This window comes from Oenanthe melanoleuca, unplaced genomic scaffold (genome assembly GCF_029582105.1).
Source record: "Oenanthe melanoleuca isolate GR-GAL-2019-014 unplaced genomic scaffold, OMel1.0 S001, whole genome shotgun sequence".
Taxonomy (NCBI): domain Eukaryota; kingdom Metazoa; phylum Chordata; class Aves; order Passeriformes; family Muscicapidae; genus Oenanthe; species Oenanthe melanoleuca.
The window spans coordinates 7,999,192-8,008,606 of record NW_026612650.1 but is presented as its reverse complement, the minus strand read 5'-3'; positions in this window follow the sequence as shown (position 1 = coordinate 8,008,606).

Below are 9,415 nucleotides of genomic sequence, written 5' to 3'. Positions count from 1 at the left end.
CTCATTCACTGCAGGGAGTTTTGGCTGCGCCCCCACACGGGACTGGGCAGGACTGGGAGGGACTCTGGGTGGGGCGGGACCGTCTCGGTTCGCATCGTTCTGGTGTAGCCACCCCGGTCCATATGGTCCCAGTTTGTACAATTCCAGGCCGTGTGATCCCAGTTTGTACAATCCCAGTCTGTATGGCCCTGCCTGTCACCTAAAACCTCTCAGATATCTGGGAACTGGAATTCCAGACCCTGGCAGTGTCAGCCATCCAGGACCACCCAGCCTGGTATGCAGACACCCGCCCAGTCCCTCCCAGTCCCGTCCGGCGGCGCGGCCGAAACTCCCCGGACTTACCACGGAGGTTCTTAGTTCCGATCCCGGAGTGATCCCGGCGTCGGTCCCGGTCTCAGTTTGGAGCAGTCCTGGAGCGCTCCCGGTGCTGATTCCGGTCCCGGTGTGGATCTCGATCCCGGAGCGGTGCCGGTGCCGGTCTCAGTCCCGGTCTCGGTGCGGTGCCAGTGTCGATGCCGGTTTCAGTCCCAGCCTTAGTCTCGGTGCTGTCTCAGCGCTCGGTGTCTCTCCGTGCCGGTGCCGGTTTCAGTCCCGGAGTGCTCCTGCTCCCGGTCCTAGAGCAGTCCCGATGCCGGTGCCGGTCTCAGTGTCGGTCTCGGAGCGGTGCCAGTGCCGGTGTCGGTGCCGGTACCAGTCTCAGTCCCGGAGTGCTCCTTCTCCCGGTCCTAGAGCAGTTCCGGTGTCGGTGCCGTCTGGATTTAGGCTGCATTAGAGGCGATTTTCTGTGATTTTAGACCAAACCTGGTGGATTTAGGATGCATTCGAGGCGCTTTTGTGATTTTAGACCAAACCTGATGGATTTAGGCTGCATTTGAGGCACTTTTCGGTGATTTTAAACCAAACTGGGACCTTTCAGGACCGCGCGGCGCTTTGGCCCCGCCCCTTCCCCTCACAGTTCCCGCCCTTTCTCTGACCCCGCCCCTTCCATTCATTGGTCTCGCCTCCTTTCCTTCTCCAAGCCCCGCCCATCTCATGGCGCGTTCACCCCGCGCATGCGCAGAACACCCGAAAGTCGCCTCAGCGGGCGCCGCCATCTTTGCTGCCTGTCTGCCAGCCCGGTTTCAGCATGTCCGAGACCTACGGTGGGGCTGGGGGGATCTGTAGGGGATCTGTAGGGGATTTGTAGGGGACTTGTAGGGGATCTATAGGGGGCTGGGGGGGTGGGTTACGGGCCTGAGAGGGTTCTGGGGTGTCTCTAAAGGGGGTTTATGGAGGTCTGCGGAGTGTTGGGGGGGTGCCTTTTGGGGAGGCGATCTGGGATGTTTAGGGGATCTATAGGGGATGTATAGATGTATGGGGGGGCTTAGGGGTCTGGGGGTGCCTATAGGGCGTTTAAAAGGGGCTATAGGGGATCTATAGGGGTTTGGGGTGGTTATAGGGGGTCTGTAGGGGTTTGGAGGGGCTTATCGGGGATCTACAGAGGTTTGCATGGGGCATCTGTGTGGGATTTGGGGGCAGCTGTAGGGATTTGGGGGAGTCTGTAGGGGATCGGGAGAGGTCTATAGGGGATCTGGGGGGTCTGGATGTCTCTGTATAGGATTGGAGGGGATCCAGAGGGGATTTGGAGGGGTTTATAGTGGTTTGGGGGGGTTTATAGTGCCTTGGGGGGAACTAGGGGTCCCTACAGGGGATTTATGGGGGGCTATAGGGGATCTCTATAGGGGATTTGGGGAGGGGATTAATGGGATTGGAAGGGTCTGTAGGGGATTGGTGGCGCTATAGGGGATCTGGAGGGTCTGCAGGGGATTTGAGGGGTCTGCAGGGTCTATAGGGGATTTGGGGGGATCTATAGGGGTTTGGGGGGTCTGGAGGTCTCTATAGGGGGTTTTCTGGGAGGCTCTATAGGGCATTTGGGGGGTCTGTACGGGATGGGGGAGTTCTGGGGTTCTCTATAGAGGGTCCCTAGGGATTTGTGGGGGGTTATAGGGGCTATAGGGGTTTTTAGCGGATATCTATAGGGGTTTGGGGGGGATAGGGGTACCCAAAGTTGGTCTGGGGGTCCATAGGGGATTTTGGGAATCTACAGGGGATTTGTGGGGGGCTTTAGGGGTCTATCGGGGATCTTCAGGGGTTTGGGGGGATCTGGGGGTTCCTAAAGTTGGTCTGGGGGTCTATAGGGGATTTTGGGAGGTCTAGGGGAGCCTATAGAGGGTCCAGGGTGGTCTGGGGGGGTCTCACGGTCTCTATAGGGGAATTTTGGGGTCCCCATAGGGAATTTGGTGGAATTTTGGTCCAAATTTGGGAATTTTGGGGACTTTAGAGGGACTTTTGGGGTTCTTAAAGGGAAAATTTGGGAATTTTGATGTCCATAAAGGGAATTTTTGGGGTCCCCATAGGGAAATTTTAGGGTTTCCATGTGGATTTTTTGGGAATTTTGGGGTCTCTTGGGATTTGTCGTGAATTTTGTGTCCAGGTGGGGGAATTTTGAGGTTCTGTGGGGAAATTTTGGGAATTTTGTTGCTGTGTTGGGAATTTAGGGGTGATTTGAGTCCAAATGTGGGGGGTTTGGGATCTCTAGGGGGGATTTTGGGGAATTTTGGGGTCTCTAAAGGGGATTTGGGGGGAATTTTGGGTCCCAAAATGGAATTTTTTGGAATTTTGGGGGTACCTAAAGGGGATTTTTGGCAATATTGGGGTCCCCAGAGAAGATTTTGGATCCAAACTTTGGAATTTTGGGATTTTTAGGGATTTTGTGGTCTCTAAAGGGGATTTTAGGGGGAATTTTGAGTCTAAATGAGGGAAATTTTGGGAATTTTATGTCCAAGCTTGAGAATTTTGGGAATTTTGGGGTCTTTAAAGGGGACTTTGGGGGAATTTTGGGATTTCTGGAAGGGATTTTTGGGACTTTTGGGTCCAAATGAGGGAAATTTTGGGAATTTGGTGTCCAAACATTAAAATTTTGGAATCTCTTGGGGGGATTTTTGGGAATTTTGGGTCCAAACTTGCGAATTTTGGGATCTTTAAAGGGAATTTTGGGAAATTTTGGGATCTCTGGCAGGAATTTTTCGGAATTTTGGATCTAAACTTGAGAATTTTGGGAGTTTTGGTGTCCCTGGAGGAGATTTTTGGGAATGTTGGGATCTTTAAAAGGGATTTGGGGGGAATTTTGGGGTCTCTGGAGGGAAAATTGGGAATTTTGCTTCCAACCATGAGAATTTTGGGAATTTTGGTGTCTCTGGACACCCCAGTAGTCCCCAGCGTGTTCGCAGTTCTCGCCAGCATGGTCACAACTGTTCCCAGTGTGGTTCCGCCTTCCCTGAGCAGTGCCCCCCCTGTGGACACAAGGCAGCATTGCTTTTGAGCAGCCCCTCCTTTCGAGCCGTGCTGCCCTCTTGTGGACATGGTATGGTCTTATAGATTGCCTTCTGAGCAGTGCTGCCCTGTTGTGGATACAGCCTGGTACTGCAGCCCACACTTTAAAACACTGTTGCCCCATTGTGGACACAGGTCGGTACTGCAGCCTTCTACGAGCACTGCTACATCCTTGTGATTGGTACGGCAGTGCCCCCTGTCTTCTGAGCAGTGCTGCCCCCCCTCTGGACACAGCCCAGTACTGCAGCAGTCCCCTCCCCCAAGCAGTTCTGCCCCCTGTGGACACAAGGCAGTATTGCAGCCCTTTCAGACCCTGAGAAATGCTGCTGCCTTCTGAACACAGCCTGGTACTGCAGCCTCCCCTCCCAAGCAGTGGATGTAGCGTGGTAATACAATTTCCCCGCCCCTTCTGGGGAGAGCTGTTGCATGAGGACAGAGCTTTGTACTGCAGCTCCACCCTCCAAGTAGAGCTGCCCCCCATGTAGACATAGCCTGGTACTCCAGTCCTGTAACTCTGAGCAGTTCTTCCCCCTTGTGAAAACAGCATGGTACTGCAGCCTCCCCCCGCCTCCAGTAGTGCTGCCCACTTGTGGACACAAACTGGTTCTGCAGCCCCCCCCTCCCCCCATGACAAGTGCTGCCCCTATTTGGACATAACCCATTTCTGCAGCCCCACCCCCCCCCCCCCCCTTCTCTGGAGTGGTGTTTCCTTGTGGACACTGATGAGTACTGCAGCCCCCCACTCCTCTTCTGAGCAGTGCTGCCCCCCTCTGGACACAGCCCAGTACTGCAGCACCCCCCTCCCCCTAGCAGTGCTTCCCCCTTGTGGGCACAGCTTGGTACTGCAGCCCACCCACCAGGTCCAGTGCTGACCACTTGTGGACAGAGCATGATACTGCAGCCCCTCCCCCCACCTCCCCCCAAAGAGTGCTCCCCTCTTCTGGACGCAACCCAGAACTGCAGGCCCCCCCTTCCCTGAGCAGTGCTGCCCCCTTCTGGACACAACCGAGTACTGCAGCCCCCCCCCCCCCCCCGCCCCAAACAGTGCTGTTCAGTTGTGGAAACAGCACACTACTGCAACCCCCAGCAATGCTGAACCCTTGTGACCACAGCATGATATGGCAACCCCCCTGTCCCGAACGATGCTCTTTCCCTGCCCAGAATGAGACTTGCAGACACTCTATTCTCTCTCCTGAGTGAAAGAAAAGGACCAAGATGATGATACACATAGAAACACCATGAAAACACCAAGGTCAGACAAAGGGAAGAGTCAGGTCCCAGATGAGCAAAGGAGGAGAGTCATGGACTGAAATTCCTGGTTTTTTAAGCTATGAAGAAGAGACTCTTATTTTCCTACAACACATAAAAATATTATCGAGTAAATGTAGCTGTTCTAACTAAAGACTTTGGTGTTAGATTAAGTAGATGTTGAAATAGCTGTGATCCCTTAAGTTTGAATATTAAGAAGATAAAGACCCACGCTGCTCCCCAGCGAAAAAGAAGAAAAACCTCCCTTTTTTCAAAAACAAAGCAAGCTTTTGTTTAAACTGTTATAATCCTGTCCTGGTTTAGGACAAATTTGGGGAAACACCTCCAGAAGGAGGCCCCCAAAAACAAACCCCCACGACTCCTCCCCCAAACACTGGGTTCGGGAAGAATTTATTTACCAAACACAAAAAAAACACTCCCCAACACGAGAAAAAACAGCCACAGATGACAAAAGAAACTCTTTCACCAGTCTGAGAAGATGAACAAACTCAGAAAGTCTCTGCCACTGGGGAGGGCTGAAAGCTTGTCACGAAAATGCAGACTCCGGGGGCTCCTAGATGTTCCTAGGTCCCGGTCCAGAACAGGTTTGGATGGTATTCCTAGCTAAACTAACTGTTGTAACCCAATACCAAAGGTATAAGGAATACTTTAACCCTTCCACCCCACACCCTGTCCCCCACCCCCGTCCCTGTCCCCGTCCCCGTCCCCATCCTACTGGCAGAAAGCCAATTTCCCCTCCCTGACCCTTTCCTAGAAAAGATCGTTATCTGAAATCCTCTCTCTCTTTTTGCCCTGGGACCACCATGAAATAAACTACCAACATTAAGAAAGGCAAGGAGCCTCTTTTGATCCTTTGTTTATCCTATGCAGTGCTTAGCTCCTTCTTAAAGAAGAACACAGTAAAGAGCTAGGAAGGAGTTACAGCTTACTGCAACTAACTAATAAGGAAAAAAGCAAAGCAGTAGCTAGCAGCCAGCAGCAGCTAAGCCCAAACGATGGGGGTGGGGTGCCGGCTAAGTAGACAAAACAAACCTTCACTTTCAGAGTAAATTCTGAAAGCACCGAACATAATTCCAGGCATGAACAGCACACACGATTGGGGATACAAAGCATTGTAACGTCAACCCAGGACATTCCACCCCTTATCTCCGTATCGTGAATATATTAAAAACTTCATTAAGTAAAAACTTCCATCTCACTTGCTCAAACCTTCGACACTTACACATTTCCTTCTGTCTCACCCCACAATCAGATCTCCCTGAGGTACACATCGCGTTGTTCCATCTTTCTGCATTATCCACCATGTACAACCTGGTTGTTGAGCAAAGACAATCCCACAAATGGGTTTGCCTGTACTCGAGGCAGGATTAATCCATACTGCCTTCCCTAACAAACCTCTAACATGGGCCACTGGGAGTTTATCTCCATCTACTATAGTAAGGGACTCAGACTGGGCAGGACCTGCTCGATTCGTGGAACTTCAAGTGTTAACTAACCAGGTAGCCTTTGCTAAATGCTGCTCCCAGTTTTTGAAAGACCGCCCACCCAATGCTTTCAAGGTGGTTTTTAACAATCCATTGTACCTCTCCACTTTACCTGCAGCTGGTGCATGGTAAGGGATGTGGTACACCTACTCAATGCCATGTTACCTAGCCCAAGTGTTAATAAGGTTATTCTTGAAATGAGTCCCATTGTCTGATTCAATCCTCTCAGGAGTACCATGCCTCCAAAGAACCTGCTTCTCCAGGCCCAGGATGGTGTTGTGGGCTGTAGCATGGGACACAGTGTAGGTTTCCAACCATCTCATGGTGGCTTCCACCATGGTCAGCACATAGCGCTTGCTTTGGCAGGTCTGAGGCAGTGTGATGTAGTCAATCTGCCAGGCCTCTTCGTACTTATACTTGGACCATCGCCCCCCATACCAGAGGGGCTTCACCCGCTTGGCCTGCTTGATGGCAGCACATGTCTCACAGTCATGGATAACCTGGGAAACTCTGTCCATGGTTACATCCACTCCTCGGTCTCGTGGCCATTTATAAGTGGCATCTCTACCCTGATGACCTGAGGCATCATGGGCCCATCATGCTAGGAACAACTCTCCCTTGTGTTCCCAATCAAGGTCTATCTTCGACATCCCTATCTTTGCAGCCTGTTCTACTTGCTGATTGTTTTGCTGCTCTTCATTGGCTCTACTTCTGGGGATGTGGGCATCTACATGGCGAACTTTCACAGGCAGTTTCTCTAGCCGAGTAGCGATGTCCTTCCACTCTTCAGCAGCCCAAACTGATTTTCCTCTACGCTGCCAGTTCGTCTCTTTCCATCTCTTCAGCCATCCCCACAGAGCATTGGCTACCATCCAGGAATCAATGTACAAATAAAGCTTTGGCCACTTTTCTCTTTCTGCGATGTCTGAGGCCAGTTGAATGGCTTTAAGTTCAACAAATTGATTTGATCCGCCCTCTCCTTCAGTGGCCTCTGCGACTCATCGTGTGGGGCTCCATACAGCTGCTTTCCACCTCCGATTCATCCGTACAATGCAACAGGAACCGTCGGTGAATAAAGCATAACGTGCTTCCTCTGCTGCTAGCTGGTTGTATGGCGGAGCTTCCTCAGTCCATGTCACTGGTTCTTGTTCCTCATCTGTGACACTAAAACTTTCTCCTTCTGGCCAGTTTGTAATTATTTCCAAAATCCCAGGGCGATTCAGTTTTCCAATTCTGCCACACTGAGTGATGATGGCTATCCACTTGCTCCATGTGGCACTGGTGGCATGGTGGGTTGAGGGAACCTTTCTGCTGAACATCCACCCCAGCACTGGTAGTCGGGGTGCCAGGAGGAGCTGTGCTTCCTTACCAATCACTTCTGAAGCGGCTTGGACTCCCTCGCAGGCGGCGGCCAAAATTTCCTTCTATGTTGGTGTATAGTTGCCTTCAGACCCTCTGTAACTTCTGCTCCAAAATCCCAGGGGTCGGCCTCGGGTCTCAGCAGGCACCTTCTGCCACAGGCTCCAAGACAAACCATGGCTCCTGGCTGCAGAGTAGAGTACGTTCTTCACATCTTGTCCTGTACTAACTGGGCCAAGGGCTACGGCATGAGTATTTTCCTGCTTTATCTGGGCAAAAGCTTGTTGCTGCTCAGGGCCCCACTGGAAATCATTCTTCTTGCGGGTAACCAGGTAAAGAGGGCTCACAATCTGACTGTACTCAGGAATGTGCATCCTCCAGAAACCTATGGCGCCTAAGAAAGCTTGTGTCTCCTTTTTGTTGGTTGGTGGGGACATAGCTGTGATTTTGTTAATGACATCAGTAGGAATTTAGTGAATTGTGCTGGTTTCAAAATCAGCTGTGATTGTTCTGGTTTTTTTTTTCGGTTGGTTGTTTAATTTTTCTTTTTTTTTTTTATTCAAGGAGATTTTGAATGAACTCAAGGAGGTTTTGAATGAACTTAGAAATAAAAAAAAGATGTATCATCTTTTGAAGGAGGGACTGATTTCTCAGGAAATATTTAAGGGAGCTGCTAGGGCATGTAAAAAAAAAATTAGGGAGGCCAAAGTTCAGTTTGAACTTAACTTGGAAACTACTGTTAAAAATAATAAAAAGAGTTTTTGCAAATATATTAAAGGTAAAAGGAAGGGTATAACCAACCTCTGCTCCTTATTGGATGAGGCAGGCAACCTAGTAACTGAAGATGAGGAAAAGGCCGAAATGCTTAATGCCTTGTTCACCTCAATCTTTAGTGGTAAGACAGCTTATCCTCAAGACCACTGTTCTCAGGGGTTGGTAAGTGGTGCCAGGGAGCAGAATGGTCCTCTTGTTATCCAAGAAGAGGCAGTCAGAGAACTGCTGGGATGCTTGGATATTTATAAATCAATGGGACCAGATGGCATCCATGCCAGGGTGATGAGGGAGCTGGCAGATGAGCTTGCGAAGCCGCTCTCCATCATTTATCATGAGTCGTGGCTCACTTGTGAGGTTCCAGATGATTGGAAACCAGCCAATGTGACACCCATTTACAAAAAAGGTAGGAAGAAGGATCCTGGTAACTACAGGCCAGTTAGCCTGACCTCAGTACCAGGTAAGGTAATGGAGCAGTTCATAATGAGTGCTATCACACAGCACTTACAGAATGGCCAGGGTATCAGACCCAGTCAGCATGGGTTTACGAAGGGTAGGTCATGTCTCACCAACCTGGTCTCCTTCTATGACCAGGTGACATGCCTGGTGGATGCAGGAAAGGCTGTGGATGTTGTCTATTTAGACTTCAGCAAGGCCTTTGATACTGTCTCTCACAGCATACTCCTGGAGAAGCTGGCAGCGCACGGCTTGGACAGGAGCACTGTGCTGGGTTAGGAACTGGCTGGATGGCTGGGCCCAGAGAGTGGTGGTGAACGGTGCTGCATCCAGCCAGTGGCCAGTGACCAGTGGTGTCCCTCAGGGCTCTGTGCTGGGGCCAGTTCTGTTTAATATTTTTATAGATGATATGGATGAGGGCATCAAGTCCTTCATTAGCAAATTTGCAGACGACACTAAGCTGGGAGCTTGTGTTGATCTATTGGAAGGAAGAAGGGCTCTGCAGAGAGACTTAGATCGATTAGATAGATGGGCAGAGTCCAACAGCATGAAGTTTAATAAGTCTAAGTGCCGAGTTCTACATTTTGGCCATAACAATCCCCTACAACGTTACAAGCTGGGGACAGTGTGGCTGGATAGTGTACAGGCAGAAAGGGACTTGGGGGTGCTGGCTGACAGCCAGCTGAATATGAGCCAGCAATGTG